The sequence below is a fragment of the Dendrobates tinctorius genome, unplaced genomic scaffold, assembly GCF_039654945.1.
Source record: "Dendrobates tinctorius isolate UK_male_01 unplaced genomic scaffold, ASM3965494v1 ptg000228l, whole genome shotgun sequence".
In the NCBI taxonomy this organism is placed as follows: Eukaryota; Metazoa; Chordata; class Amphibia; order Anura; family Dendrobatidae; genus Dendrobates; species Dendrobates tinctorius.
Window position 1 is genome coordinate 1,092,804 of NW_027361895.1, and position 15,286 is coordinate 1,108,089.

The 15,286-nt window shown below is 43.6% G+C and overlaps 3 non-coding genes across 3 annotated transcripts; 2 read left to right on the top strand and 1 right to left on the bottom strand.

Annotated features, from left to right (window-relative positions):
• Positions 1-57: 57 nt before the first annotated feature.
• Positions 58-130, top strand: TRNAK-CUU (transfer RNA lysine (anticodon CUU)). The gene has a single exon. It is a non-coding gene; the product is annotated as a tRNA-Lys (tRNA).
• Positions 131-9,770: 9,640 nt separating this feature from the next.
• TRNAE-CUC (transfer RNA glutamic acid (anticodon CUC)) lies at positions 9,771-9,842 on the bottom strand. Its single transcript has one exon. It is a non-coding gene; the product is annotated as a tRNA-Glu (tRNA).
• A 3,134-nt stretch (positions 9,843-12,976) lies between these two features.
• On the top strand, positions 12,977-13,049 carry TRNAK-CUU (transfer RNA lysine (anticodon CUU)). The gene has a single exon. It is a non-coding gene; the product is annotated as a tRNA-Lys (tRNA).
• The last annotated feature ends 2,237 nt before the right edge of the window (positions 13,050-15,286 follow it).

A 15,286-nucleotide genomic window follows, 5' to 3' on the forward strand; every position in this document is an offset into this window, starting at 1 on the left:
CAAATGGTAAACTAACAGCACTCAGAACTTTACCCTAGATGTCAGGGATATCATGTAGCCCGGCTAGCTCAGTCGGTAGAGCATGAGACTCTTAATCTCAGGGTCGTGGGTTCGAGCCCCACGTTGGGCGAGACATTATGGCAGTTCCAGCAACGTGGATGGGATTTAGGATATGTTCACACGTGGTGTTATTGTTGCTTTTTTATGTAAATTTTCAGCTGTGTTTTACAGTACCAGCAAAGTCTATGACATTCCTTGTTTTTTTTTGTCCTCAGTATTTTGTGCTATGCTTGGATTTTGCAGAATAGAGCATGTTGCTTCTTTCAGGATGAGTTCACATGTGGCTTTTTTTGCGTTTCAGCGGCGGATTGAACAGTGCGATTTTGCCGCGAAAACGTGAAAAATAAGCATCCTATGCATTGCTATGAGATTCCGCAACGCTGTGCTAATGCAGTGGTTTTTACGGCGGCGGAATCGCTTTACGGTAAAAAAACGCAGCATGCTCATTAATTTTGCGGAATCGCATTGATCCCGCACCCATAGGAATGCATTGTTCTGCTTACTTTCTGCATGTGGCTGTGCACACCATGCGAAAAGTAAGCAGATCATTTGTGGATGGTACCCACGGTCCGGAGGAGAGGAGACTGTCCTCCGGGCTTTGGGTACCGTATCCCTGTAAAAAATAGAATTTAAAATAAAAAATATTGTTATTCTCACCTTCCATTGTCCCGCGCAGCCTTCCCGCCTCTCTCCACGCTCCCGGTCCCAGTAATCCTTTGCGACAATTACCGCGATGACGTCTGTTCTCGCGGGATCGCGAAGTCTCACGGTCATTCGTGCGACGTCATTGCAAATGACCGCGAGACTTCGCGATCCCGCGAGAACGGACGTCATCGCGGTAATTGTCGCAAAGGATTACTGGGACCGGGAGCGTGGAGAGAGGCGGGAAGGCTGCGCGGGACGCCGGAAGGTGAGAATAACAATATTTTTTTATTATTATTTTTTACATTTTATCTTTTACTATTGATGCTGCATAGGCAGCCTCAATAGTTAAAAGTTGGTCACACTCGTCAAACACTATGTTTGACGAGTGTGACCAACCTGTCAATCAGTTCTCCAAGCGATGCTCCAGATCTCTTGGAAAACGCTAGCCATTCTGCAAGCTAATTACGCTTGCAAAATGCTAATTTTTCCACGGTAAAATCGCGGGAATTTAAAATGCGATTTTCCCGTGGAATGGAATTCCGGAATTCTCGCTGTAATTTCCGCAAGAGTTCCGCTACATGTGAACCCAACCTCAGAGTTGTTTCAGCGTTTTTCCCTCACTGAAAATAATGGGTCGTGAAAAAATGTGGAAAAAACATTAGGTATCAGGTTTTGCAGCGCTTTTTGTGCCAAAACCTGATAAAGTAGAATGATTTTGTTTCTTGCCGCTAAACTTTATCATCACGCACAAGAGACAAATGTAGCATGACAAAACACAGCAAAAAACACAACAAAAAAACAAGATTCACAGCAAACACACAATGTGTGAACCTTGCCTTACAGCTCCAGCACAGTGGATGGGATTTATAGATTTATCCTCAGATAAAAGGACATTTTGGAAAATTCTAACTTCAGGCTTTGTGGAAACAGTTTGGGGGAAGGCCATTTTCTGTTCTCCCCTACTGCACGCAGTGCACAAGGTCTATAAAAGCATGGAGGGGAAGATTGGTGTGAAAGAACTTGAATCACAGGTTCCTAACCCTAAGGGTATGTGCACACATTGCAGATTTATTGCGGATCCACAGCGTGTATCAAAGCAATGTTAACCTATGGAAAAAAATGTGCTGTGCACATTAGGCGGAAAAAAGTGCAGATTCGCAGTGTTTTATCTCCGCAGCATGTCAATTCTTTGTGCAGATCTGCAGTGTTTCAGCACCCATTGACTTCCATTGAGTCAGGCAAATCCACAGCAAAACTGCAGATGTAACAAAGATCTGCAGTTTTGCTGCAGATCGGGAGGAGGGAAGTGTGTGGGCGGAGTGTAACTGTGTATGTATTTGTGCAGACGGGGTCCGCGGGACTGTGTGTGTGTGGGTCTGTGTGTGTGCTGGTGTGTGCGTCCCTGTGTGTGTGTCTGTGTGTAGCCATTGTCTAATGGGACTACTGCTCCCATCCGGCAATGAATGCCCACAATGACAGCATAGCCGCTGATGGGAAAGTAGTAAAAAAATGCATACAGAACATAAAACATATAACATACAACACATAACATAGAGTACATACTCGCCAATCACCTAGTCCCCAGCGCCCTCAATCTCCTGCAATAAAAATAAAATAATAAACCAACCAATACTTACCTTTCCACCGTAGTCCAATTATTAATGAGAATCATAGAATCGTAGAGTTGGAAGGGACCTCCTGGGCCATCTGGTCCAACCCCCTGCTCAAAGCAGGATTCACTAAATCATCCCAGACAGATCTCTGTCCAGCCTCTGTTTGAAGACTTCTATTGAAGGAGAACTCACCACTTCTCATGGCAGCCTGTTCCACTCATTGATCACAGTAACTGTCAAAAAGTTTTTTCTAATATCTACTCTGTGTCTCCTCCCATTCAGTTTCATCCCATTGCTTCTAGTCTTTCCTTGTACAAATGAGAATAAAAATGATCCCTCTACAATGTGACAGCCCTTGAGATATTTGTAGACAGCTATTAAGTCTCCTCTCAGTCTTCTCTTCTGCAAGCTAAACATTCCGAAATCCTGCAACCTTTCCTCATAAGGCGGGGTTTACAGACCGGTCACCATTCTGTTCGCTCCTCTCTGAACTTGCACCAGTTTGTAGATGTCTTTTTTAAAAAGTCGCGACCAAAACTGGACACAGTATTCCAGAGGAGGTCTGACCAAAGAGGAGTAGAGGGCAATAATGACTTCACGTGATCTAGACTGTATGCTTCTGTTAATACATCCTAGAATTGCATTTGCCTTTTTGCTGCTGCATCACACTGTTGACTCATATTCAGTCTGTGATCTATTAGTATACCCAAGTCTTTTTCACATGTGCTGTTGCTTAGCCCCATTCCTCCCATTCTGTATATGTTTTTTCATTTTTATTGCCCAGATGTAGTACTTTGCATTTTTCCTGTTAAAAACCATTCTGTTAGTTGCTGCCCACTGCTCCAGTTTATTTATATCTTTTTGAATCCTCTCTCTCTCTCTCTTCTCTAGTATTAGCTATCCCTCCTAGTTTTGTGTCATCAGCAAATTTAATCACTTTACCCTCAATTCCTTCATCTAAATCATAAGATAAAGATGTTGAACAATACAGGGCCCAGGACAGAGCCCTGTGGTACCCCACTTGAGACATTCTTCCAACTGGATGTGCAGCCATTTACGACCACTCTTTGGGTCCAATCACTAAGACAGTTATGTATCCACCTAACAGTTGCCTTGTCCATTCCATACTTCATCATTTTTTCAATAAGGATTGTGTGAGATACTTTGTCAAATGCTTTACTGAAGTCAAGATATACTATATCTACAGCATTTCCCTGATCCACCCAATCAGTGATTCTGTCATAGAAGGAAATTAAGTTAGTCTGACATGACTTATTAGTTACAAACCCACGCTGACTCTGTTTAATCACTTCATTCTTATCCAGGTACTGACATACATGTTGTTTAATAATTTGTTCAAAGATCTTTCCTGGTATAGAAGTCAGACTCACCAGCCTATAATTGCCTGGGTCCACCTTCTCGTGTAGAACACTGACATAGGGAGATGTCACTGCTCTACAGGGGCTCCAGTGATGAAATGACAGGTGGACTGCCCCGTGTTTCCATTCTGCCCCTGTGTGACTCCATTCTGCCCCTGTGTGTCTCCATTCTGTCCCATGTGTCCATTCTGCCCTCGTGTCTCCATCCTGCCCCCGAGTCTCCATTCTGCCCCTTTATATTGTTATTGGCCACTTTCAATAACAATATAAAAAAACAAAAAACCTTCTTTCCTGGCCAGACTCCTGCGGCGAAGATGCAGCTGCTGCTGAGTGAGCTGAAGGACCTGTGGTGACATCATCGTCATGTGATCAGGGGGCGAAGCTGATCAGTGGTGAAGGCCTGGGATAATGATGACACCACCACAGTTCCTTCAGCTCTTCCACTTCTACAGCTCTCTGATGTCAGCCGCTGTGGCAGTTCTGCTGATGCGTGCGCCGCAGGCCCAGCTGCAGCGCACAGCACTTAGGGCCCAATGACTAGAAGCACAGGAACAGGGCCCCTGACCTGTGGGCCCCCTTCTGTACTGCTGTTCACCGGGCCCCATACAGCAGTAAGGGAAGTAGTGCCCTGATGGCAGCCCTGTCTATCTCATCCGTTCTATCTATCTATCTATCCCATATCTATCTATCTATTATCTATCTACGGTGCCTTGTGAAAGTATTCGGCCCTCTGGAACTTTTCAACCTTTTCCTACTTATCATGCTTTAAACATAAAGATGCTAAATGTAAATTGTTGGTGAAGAATCAACAACAAGTGGAACACAATTGTGAAATTGAACGAAATTTATTGGTTATTTAAAATTTTTATGGAAAAAAACTGAATGCAAAAACTGAAAAGTGGGGCGTGCAATATTATCCGGCCCTTTAACTTAATACTTTGTTGCGCCACCTTTTGCTGCGATTACAGCTGCAAGCCGCTTGGGGTATGTCTCTATCAGTTTTGTACATCGAGAGACTGAAATTCTTGCCCATTCTTCCTTGGCAAACAGCTCGAGCTCAGTGAGGTTTGATGGAGATCGTTTGTGAACAGCAGTTTTCAGCTCTTTCCACAGATTCTCGATTGGATTCAGGTCTGGACTGTGACTTGACCATTTTAACACCTTGCCTGTTGTGCTTCTTGGTCTTCATGATGCTCTCTGTGCTTCAAACAGAACCCTGAGACTATCACAGAGCAGGTGCATTTATACGGAGACTTGATTACACACAGGTGGATTATTTATCATCATTAGTCATTTAGGACAACATTGGATCATTCAGAGATCCACAATGAACTTCAGGAGTGAGTTTGCTGCATTGAAAGTAAAGAGGCCAAATAATATTGCACGCCCCACTTTTCAGTTTTTGAATTTAAAATGACCAATACATTTCACTCAACTTCACAATTGTGTCCCACTTGTTGTTGATTCTTCATGAAAAATTTATGTTTTGCATCTTTATGTTTGAAGCATGATATGTGGGAAAAGGTTGATAAGTTCCAGGGGGCCGAATACTTTCGCAAGGCACTCTATCTATCTATCTATCTATCTATCTATCTATCTATCTATCTATCTATCATATATTATCTATCTATCTAATATTATCTATCTATCATATATTATCTATCTATCTATCTATCTATCTATCTAGGTAATGGAGTGTGGATTAGACAGATGTAAAAGAGGACGTTGGACCAGAAATTACATCACAAATCTTTTTTTGTTGTTAAATAACATATCTTTATTTAGCTTTCAAAACGCATACAAATCTGCATGAAACTCCGCATCAAAAACGCATGAAAAAAGCGCTGAATTTTACCTGTGTTTTCTGCCAAGAGGTGCGATTCTATGCAGAAAATTCTGCAGGCAAATCTGCAACGTGCGCACATAGTCTAACCCCAATGAACCTCACTATCAAAGCGTCGGCCCTCCTGGGTGTGAATGAGGGTCTAATTCGTAGGTGGAACCTTGTACCTTCTGCCTTTCTCTCCCCTCCCCCATTACATTACCGATGACTGTTGCCTAAATTCCTTCACAGCTGGGTCCTGTTGGGAGGAAATGCAGATGAGAGTGATGTGAGGGGAGGTAACACAAGAGAAGTGTGAACACGTGGCGATGTCACTACCTTAGTGATGGGATATTGGAAGCCTTCCTGACTTGTAGTTTATCAGGGACATTTGGGTTTCTCTTCTCACCGTTCCTTAATCCCTAGTTTCAGTTTGCATCAGAATACTGGTGGAAAAATGAAATGTAATATTTATTTCTGTACAACTTGGACTTATTGAAATGTTTTGTGATTTTTGCCATTTATGCCAATCTGGGCTAATGCTGAAGACTTTCTGAAAAGTGGATACTTCAGCCAACCCGTCTTCAAAATGCCAGTATTGGGGTCTACATCTAGTGCATCGCATCATATAGACTCACCTACAATGCCCCTCTACCTCTTAATGGGATCATATTTCTGTATTCACTCACAATATCTAATGAAATCGGAAAAACAAAAAACTATTTCCCTGACCGGGAATCTAACCCGGGCCGCGGGGATGAGAGCGTCGAATCCTAACCACTAAACCACCACGGAACTAAAAATGCCTTGTTACATAATGAGACTGATGGATTTAATCTATAAATCTGCGGCATCATGCTCTGATGTCCTAAAAGGAAAAAAAAAATCCACTCTTAGGCCAGGGTCAGACTTGCGTGAAACTCGAACGGGTCTCTCATCTTAATACCAGACACTGCTGCTGGCGCTCGGGACCAAAGTGTGTGGCTGTACAGTGTGTATTTCCATGTGGCTGAGCGCTCCGATCCCATGTGCCGGTAGCAGTGTCGGGTATTGAGGTGTGAAACTCATGCGAGTTTCTAGCGAGTCTGACCCCGGCCTTACAATGTCCTTCTCCCTCTTACCGTGATTCTGTTCCTGTATTCAGTCAGATTAGCTAATGAAAGCAGAACATCACGTAGAAAAAGAAAAGTAAAAATAGTATTAACAATAAATTATTCACGGTGGATCAGTAGTTAGCTTTACAGCACAGGAATCCTGGGTTCAACTTCCCCCAAGGACAACATCTGCAAGGAGTTTGTGTGTTTGCATGGGTTTCCTCCTGGTTTTCCAAAGACATACTGAGAGAGAATTTGGATTGTAAGGCCCATCTGGGACAGCAATGATAATGGGTGCAAACTGTAAAGCGCTGCAGAATATGTTAGTGCTATATATAAATAAGGATTATCATTATCTGTGTCCCAACACGTCCGGATATCCACCACATTTGGATCCTTCAGATGGAACCTGAAAACCCATCTCTTCAAAAAAGCTTACAACCTTTTTAATGACCATGTGGCCGCCTCCACACCATTGGAGCTGCTGCAACCTGCAACCGACTGTCTCCTTCCCCACCCTCCTGTAGCATGTAAGCCCGAAAGGGCAGGGTCCTCTCCCCCCTGTATCAATCTGTGATTGTTAGTTTGTTTACTGTAAGTGATATCTGTAATTTGTATGTAACCCCTTCTCATGTACAGCACCATGGAATCAACGGTGCTATATAAATAATAATAATAATTATTCACAGTGATGAGAGAGCGTGCTCAGATATTATGAGTGTGCTTGTGTATATATATATATACACGAGATGGTGGCCCGATTCTAACGCATCGGGTATTCTAGAATATGGCCAGCGGGAGACCAACATTCAAAAGATGGTCCCGGACGACCCACCCCGATCGGTGATCTCACAGCGGGGGCCTGGTCGCTGCTGCGTGTCACACTGAGGTTAAGTACCCACGTTGCAGAAATGCTGCGGAAATTTCCGCAGCATTTCCACAACTCCCGCCGCAGGAAAAACTGTGGAAAACATGCGTTTTTCACACGATTTTCGCGTGCGGAATTCAAGTGCATCGCAAGCAATTTGAAGCATCGCTTGGAATGTGATTGACAGGTTGTTCACACTCATCAAGCATAGTGTTTGACAATTGTGACCAACTTTTTACAATTAAGGCCGCCTATGCAGCATCAATTGTAAAAGATAGAATGTAAAAAATAATAAAAAAAGGTTATTCTCACTTTCCAATGGCCCCCGATCTCCTCTCCACGCTCCCGGCATCTTCCGGTCCCAGTAAAGCTTAGCGCGAAGGACCTGAGATGTCGTCACTCTCGCGAGAGCGCAACATCATCAGCGGACTTTTACGCAAAGCATTACTGGGACCGGAAGATGCCGGGCGCATGGTGAGAGGAGGGAAAGAGTCCGGGGGCTGTCGGAAGGTGAGTATATCACTATTTTTAATTTTAATTCTATTTTTTACAGGTTTATGGTACCCAGGGCCTGGAGGAGAGTCTCCTCCGAACCCTGGGTACCATCCACACAATAAGCGCTGCGCCGGTCATCTCCCAGCTGCATCGCTGCTGAGCTCCGTGCGGCAGGAGATGACCCGCAGCAACCATCAGGAGATCAGCGGCTAACACCACAGATCTCCCGACGGTAGCAGTGGCGTGCGTCATTTGAATTCCGCGCCAATTCACGGCGGACTGCTCCTGTCACTGATTTGTTGCGGACGGCCGGGTGCGACCAATCAGCGATGTGGATTTTCCATTGCAAACAGACAGACAGGATTAGACGGTTATATACACTCACTGGCCACTTTATTAGGTACACCTGTCCAACTGTGTGTTAAGACTTAATTTCTAATCAGCCAATCACATGGCGGCAACTCAGTGCATTTAGGCATGTAGACATGGTCAAGACAATCTCCTGCAGTTCAAACCGAGCATCAGTATGGGGAAGAAAGGTGATTTGAGTGCCTTTGAACGTGGCATGATTGTTGGTGCCAGAAGGGCTGGTCTGAGTATTTCAGAAACTGCTGATCTACTGGGATTTTCACGCACAACCATCTCTAGGGTTTACAGAGAATGGTCCGAAAAAGAAAAAAAATCCAGTGAGCGGCAGTTCTGTGGCCGGAAATGCCATGTTGATGCCAGAGGTCAGAGGAGAATGGGCAGACTGGTTCGAGCTGATAGAAAGGCAACAGTGACTCAAATTGCCACCCGTTACAACCAAGGTAGGCAGAAGAGCATCTCTGAACGCACAGTGCGTCGAACTTTGAGGCAGATGGGCTACAGCAGCAGAAGACCACACTGGGTACCACTCCTCTCAGCTAAGAACAGGAAACTGAGGCTACAATTTGCACAAGCTCATCGAAATTGGACAGTAGAAGATTGGAAAAACGTTGCCTGGTCTGATGAGTCTCGATTTCTGCTGCGACATTCGGATGGTAGGGTCAGAATTTGGCGTAAACAACATGAAAGCATGGATCCATCCAGCCTTGTATCAACGGTTCAGGCTGGTGGTGGTGGTGTCATGGTGTGGGGAATTTTTTCTTGGCACTCTTTGGGCCCCTTGGTACCAATTGAGCATCGTTGCAACGCCACAGCCTACCTGAGTATTGTTGCTGACCATGTCCATCCCTTTATGACCACAATGTACCCAACATCTGATGGCTACTTTCAGCAGGATAATGCGCCATGTCATAAAGCTCGAATCATTTCAGATTGGTTTCTTGAACATGACAATGAGTTCACTGTACTCAAATGGCCTCCTCAGTCACCAGATCTCAATCCAATAGAGCATCTTTGGGATGTGGTGGAACGGGAGATTCGCATCAGGGATGTGCAGCCGACAAATCTGCGCCAACTGTGTGATGCCATCATGTCAATATGGTCCAAAATCTCTGAGGAATGCTTCCAGCACCTTGTTGAATCTCTGCCACGAAGAATTGAGGCAGTTCTGAAGGCAAAAGGGGGTCCAACCCGTTACTAGCATGGTGTACCTAATAAAGTGGCCAGTGAGTGTAGTAGATATACCACAACATGATTTATGGTTGTTAGCCTCAACACATGAGGGGACTGCGTAACAAACAGGCAAAACTCCCGCACATGTTTTGACACTAACAACCGCAAATCATGCAACAGCCGCAGAGACCGAACATAATATTTATATTTAAACTTTGCTGTGGATTACTACAGGGGAGAAAAACAAAAAGTTATTTCCCTGACCGGGAATCGAACCCGGGCCGCGGCGGTGAGAGCGCCGAATCCTAACCACTAGACCACCAGGGAACTTGAAAGATATGTCATGTATTTGTGTTATCACTCTTTCAGACTGAGCTTGCTGATTGGCTGTGGCATTGTCAGAGTGTCTGTGCTCTGAAAGCTGCAACTATAATAGTTCTGATGAGCCAATACAGGTATCACTCCGAGGATATTTTTGTCATTTTTGGGTATTATTACTGTAGGGGCTAATTGAAGGATATTATTTTTGAGGATACTGTTTTCCGTGTTAGGGAGGAGAGGTCCTGTTACTGTGCAGGGTGACACGGTTGCTTTTTTTTTCATCTGGCTTACTATAGAGGTTTGGGAATGTTCTCTAGATAACTGTGTTATTTCCTTCAGAAACGAGTCCTGGCTGGAAGAAGTGATGGAGGTCTGAACTGGATGAGGAAGGAAAGTAAAGATGACATGACTTCAACTAGAGATGTCACCGGAGAGAGTCAGTGTTTTACTTGTACACTTGCACTATATACTGTATACTATATTCAGAGCTTCTGTGTATAATGTCACTAGTGATCACATTATTACCTATACACTGACACTATATACAGAGCTCCTGTACTCTATTACCTGTACAGGGATCCCCAGTGACATTTAACTTCTGGGTTAATATTTTAAATAAAAAAATCTCCCACGCAAACAGGGACTTGGACCCCGGACCCTCAGATTAAAAGTCTGAAGCTTTACTGGCTGAGATATCCAGGCTTCTGTGTTTTAGTGGTTATGACACTATTGTGAGGCTACAGAAACACATTCACAGGCTTTGTCTGAGGACTGTGGGGATAATCGCACATTCAAATGAAAAAAATCACAGTGTGCACTAGTCTCCCATATTTTTGATGAGGCTCGACTATTCAAGTCTATCAGTATGCAAAAAGTCCGATTTTTTCTGATCAGCAGTATAACATCTGATTTTTAATGATACATTGAAATAATTGATATCGGTAACTATTTTTGGTCCAATAAATTTTAACAACAGCAACAATATTAACAACCTGATATAGAAAAATGGATGGCAATACAGATAAGTAATAATTATTCTTTACTAGTGTTGAGCATTCCGATACTGCAAATATCGGGTATCGGCCGATATTCGCTGTATCGGAGTTCCGATACCGAGTTCCGATATTTTTACAATATCGAATACCGGAATCGGAAGTTCCCATATTGCAATGAGCCAGTTGTGTTAGCCATGTTAACTAATGGCATGGCTGTGATTGGCTGTTGAAATGATGTCATCATGATGCGCGGTCTGTGCGGGCCTGCCGGGGGTCTGTGCAGGCTGCCGGGGGTCTGTATGGGTCTGCCGGGGAATGTGCAGGCTGCCAGGGTCTGTGCAGGCCTGCCGGGGGTCTGTGCGGGCTGCCGGGGGTCTGTGCAGGCTGCCGGGGGTCTGTATGGGTCTGCCGGGGAATGTGCAGGCTGCCAGGGTCTGTGCAGGCCTGCCGGGGGTCTGTGCGGGCTGCCGGGGGTCTGTGTGGGCCTGCCGAGGGTTGTGTGTGTGTGCAGGCATCGTCCGATGGGACTACAAGTCCCATCGGGCGATGCCTGCTACAATGACAGTGATTGACACATTAGCCAAAGATGGGACAGTAGCAGTCCCATCATCTGGCTAAGGTGTTGAATGTAAAAAAAAAAAAAAACATACATACTACATTCATACAATATACATGCATACTACATATATACACTGTGTTCCAAATTATTATGCAAAAAATATTTCCTCATATTTTCTCTAAATTACCTATATGAATTGCAGTCATTGTTATTTTCCAGTCATCTAATATTCTAGCATAATTGCAATGTTTTTGAACAAACTGCCTATGAAAACAGGATATTTTTCAAAATAAGAAACACTCAAAATGCATGTTCCAAATTATTATGCAGAGCAGTTTTCAACCTTTTTATTTTGAACAAAAAAATGGTCAATTGTGAAATTATAAGCATCATCAGCTTATTACAAAATGAAATCAAACAGTTTTCAAGTCAAAAGTTTCTTCTCGGTGATGTTACATTTGCACATAGGACCCCTTGTTGGAAAGAAGCTTCTGAACTCTCTCGTCCATTGAATTTGTCAGTTTTTGGATGGTTTGTGCTTTGATTGTTTTGCATTACATTGAAATTATTGATATCGGTAACTATGTTTGGTCCGGTAAATTTTAAGAACAACAATTTTAACGACTTCTGATATAGAGAAACGCATGGCAATACAGGTGAGTAATAATTATTCTTTTCTAAATGAAAATTGAAAAATATACACATACTTAGCTTTAGAATTTTCCTTTATGGCACAATTTAAAGTGTTTGCATGTATCCACAATAGATGTTTGATGCCACATGAGCGCTGCAGCCGATCAGTGCCCGCAGATAAGCTGCTTCACTCACACTTCAATAGGACGTCCGAGGATTGTCCAAGGGGAGTGTGAGCGCTGGAGCCCATCAGCAGCCGCTATAACTATGTCACTGGAGCATCAAGAGCCTCAACACTGACATCACTAAACTGTCACTGGTGCGGGAGGAGAGCGTAAAGAATCGCACAATGTTTTCATTTTTAAAGGGAATCTGATAATGCTGAAGTTGGTTTCTGATTATTGTTAAGATCACGTTTTCTGCAGCAGGTATTAATAATTTACAGGACTATTTACACCGTCCCTATGTTACAGAAGTGCGATGTATCTAAACTTTTTTTGCACCCATAGACTTGGATTGTCCAGTCTTATATGATATACAGAAGACACTAGAGCATCCTGCACTTTGTTTCATACCCAGATCCGGTCAGTGTAAAAAATCGCTCATCTGCTCTGCCCCATTGAATACCATTGGTCCGAGTGCTGTCCGTTTTTGTCTGAGTCTGATTGAGCCTTTACTATCAGTCGATGTGAGCCTTGCTCTGCCGCTCCTAGAATTTCTTTGAGAGGTTAATTCTGGTCTGCCCAGTAAACACTGGAGCGATCTGGCCGGTCACACAACTAGCAGAAGACGACTGGAGCGACACCGAGAACAGAAGTAGATGGAGACCGGTAAGTATTTTACTACAGATAGGGAACATATATTAGTGATAGTGGGGGCATGAAATAAAAAACCAGCAAATGGTAAACTAACAGCACTCAGAACTTTACCCTAGATGTCAGGGATATCATGTAGCCCGGCTAGCTCAGTCGGTAGAGCATGAGACTCTTAATCTCAGGGTCGTGGGTTCGAGCCCCACGTTGGGCGAGACATTATGGCAGTTCCAGCAACGTGGATGGGATTTAGGATATGTTCACACGTGGTGTTATTGTTGCTTTTTTATGTAAATTTTCAGCTGTGTTTTACAGTACCAGCAAAGTCTATGACATTCCTTGTTTTTTTCTGTCCTCGGTATTTTGTGCTATGCTTGGATTTTGCAGAATAGAGCATGTTGCTTCTTTCAGGATGAGTTCACATGTGGCTTTTTTTGCGTTTCAGCGGCGGATTGAACAGTGCGATTTTGCCGCGAAAATGTGAAAAATAAGCATCCTATGCATTGCTATGAGATTCCGCAACGCTGTGCTAATGCAGTGGTTTTTACGGCGGCGGAATCGCTTTACAGTAAAAAACGCAGCATGCTCATTAATTTTGCGGAATCGCATTGATCCCGCACCCATAGGAATGCATTGTTCTGCTTACTTTCTGCATGTGGCTGTGCACACCATGCGAAAAGTAAGCAGATCATTTGCGGATGGTACCCACAGTCCGGAGGAGAGGAGACTGTCCTCTGGGCTTTGGGTACCGTATCCCTGTAAAAAATAGAATTTAAAATAAAAAATATTGTTATTCTCACCTTCCATTGTCCCGCGCAGCCTTCCCGCCTCTCTCCACGCTCCCGGTCCCAGTAATCCTTTGCGACAATTACCGCGATGACGTCTGTTCTCGCGGGATCGCGAAGTCTCACGGTCATTCGTGCGACGTCATTGCAAATGACCGCGAGACTTCGCGATCCCGCGAGAATGGACGTCATCGCGGTGGTAATTGTCGCAAAGGATTACTGGGACCGGGAGCATGGAGAGAGGCGGGAAGGCTGCGCGGGACGCCGGAAGGTGAGAATAACAATATTTTTTTTATTATTATTTTTTACATTTTATCTTTTACTATTGAGGCTGCATAGGCAGCCTCAATAGTTAAAAGTTGGTCACACTCGTCAAACACTATGTTTGACGAGTGTGACCAACCTGTCAATCAGTTCTCCAAACGATGCTCCAGATCGCTTGGAAAACGCTAGCCATTCTGCAAGCTAATTACGCTTGCAAAATGCTAATTTTTCCACGGTAAAATCGCGGGAATTTAACCCCTTCACCCCCAAGGGTGGTTTGCACGTTCATGACCGGGCCAATTTTTACAATTCTGACCACTGTACCTTTATGAGGTCATAACTCTCGAACGCTTCCATGGATCCCGGTGATTCTGACATTGTTTTCTCGTGACATATTGTACTTCATGTTAGTGGTAAAATTTCATTCAAATAACTTGCGTTTATTTGTGAGAAAAATGGAAATTTGGCGAAAATTTTGAAAATTTCGCAATTTTCCAACTTTGAATTTTTATGCCCTTAAATCACAGAGATACGGCACAAAAAAAACTTGATAACTAACATTTCCCACATGATTACTTTACATCAGCACAATTTTGGAACCAAAATTTTTTTTTGTTAGGAAGTTATAAGGGTTAAAAGTTGACCAGCGATTTCTGCACCCCTTAATGTGCTCAAAACCACATTCAAGAAGTTTATTAACCCTTTAGGTGCGTCACATGAAATTTTTTGAATATTTAAAAAAAAATGAACATCTAACTTTTTTTCATAAAAAAAATACTTCAGGTTCAATTTTTTTTATTTTACCAAGGGTAACAGGAGAAATTGAACTGCAAAAGTTATTGTGCAATTTGTCCTGAGTATGCAGATACCTGATATGTGGGGAGGAACGACTGTTTCGGCGCATGGCAGAGCTCAGAATGGAAGGAGCGCAGTTTGACTTTTTCAATGCAAAATTGGCTGGAATTCAGATTGGACGCCATGTCACGTTTGGAGAGTCCCTGATGTACCTAAACAGTGGAAACCCCCTACAAGTGACCCCATTTTGGAAACTAGACCCCCCAAGGAACTTATCTAGATATGTGGTGAGAACTTTGAACCCACAAGGGCTTTACAGAAGTTTATAACGTACAGCGGTACAATTAAAAAATCATATTTTTTCCACAAAAATGATCTTTTCACCCCAATTTTTATTTTCCCAAGGGTAACAGGACACTAAAAGTTATTGTGCAATTTGTCCTGAGTACGCTGATACCCCACATGTGGGGGTAAACCACTATTTGGGCGCATGGCAGAGCTCGGAAGGGAAGCAGCGCCATTTGACGTTTTTGGCTGGAATTGAGATTGGACACCATGTCGCGTTTGGAAAACCCCTGATGTACCAAAACAGTGGAAACCCCCCACA